Source organism: Notothenia coriiceps, unplaced genomic scaffold, assembly GCF_000735185.1.
Source record: "Notothenia coriiceps isolate Sejong01 unplaced genomic scaffold, NC01 NC01_scaffold00029967, whole genome shotgun sequence".
NCBI classification, from domain to species: Eukaryota; Metazoa; Chordata; class Actinopteri; order Perciformes; family Nototheniidae; genus Notothenia; species Notothenia coriiceps.
Genome location: NW_011362668.1, coordinates 473,699 through 474,408, shown reverse-complemented (window position 1 = coordinate 474,408; position 710 = coordinate 473,699). Strand labels below are relative to the sequence as shown.

The following is a 710-nucleotide window of genomic DNA, read 5'->3' as shown; positions in this document are numbered from 1 at the left end:
TTACAATGGCGTTAGCAACCAGAAAATTACACCAGTAATGACAAACATGAGAATGCTGCGTGGGGTCTGGGTGCCGTGTTGGCGGGACGTTGCGGGGCTTGCTGCTGCGAGGAGCGGACAGTTTTAGCTGGGTTACTGGTGTTGTTTCCTGGTTGCTGCGTGGGCTCGGCGGAACCCAGCCGGAGCACACACACACACACACACACACACACACACACACACACACACACACACACACACCCTTGCCGCGTCCCGCCGTCTCAGGCTGAGAAATCCCCGGAGCTGTAGCTGAGAAAAGATTGAGGGTGTGTGTGTGAGGAAGTCCGCTGATTGGTCTAACGTAACGGCTCCGCGGATTGGTCCATTTGGGTCGTCGTTACGTCACTTAGTATCAGGAAGAAAACGAGAAATCTCCAACGAGGCGTTCTGGGGCAGCATAGGCAGGTCTTTTCTGTGTTAGAGTGTTACTCGCTACAGGGTGTACTTTGAGGGTTTTTCACTCTGCAGACCGTTTACATGCAGAAAAACCTTCATAACACACAAGGGGATGGGTAATAACTGGAAAAGCATGACACGGGACTTTTAATATCACATTCATTGATCATTCAGTCCCTTATGGTGACTTGTAGAGTTTGAGTTGTATACTGATGTTCATTAAAGCCCAATAAGTAATTCCCAGAGCATTTATTACTAAGACTGCCAAGGCACAC

General features: G+C 49.4%; 2 protein-coding genes across 4 annotated transcripts in view; both read left to right on the top strand.

Moving 5' to 3' along the window:
* LOC104959136 (tyrosine-protein phosphatase non-receptor type 3-like) overlaps positions 1-710 on the top strand; it is a 12,936-nt gene that overhangs the window by 4,239 nt on the left and 7,987 nt on the right. The window lies entirely within an intron of this gene.
* l3mbtl1b (L3MBTL histone methyl-lysine binding protein 1b) overlaps positions 1-710 on the top strand; it is a 23,384-nt gene that overhangs the window by 20,805 nt on the left and 1,869 nt on the right. The gene's annotated exons all lie outside the window — the stretch shown is intronic.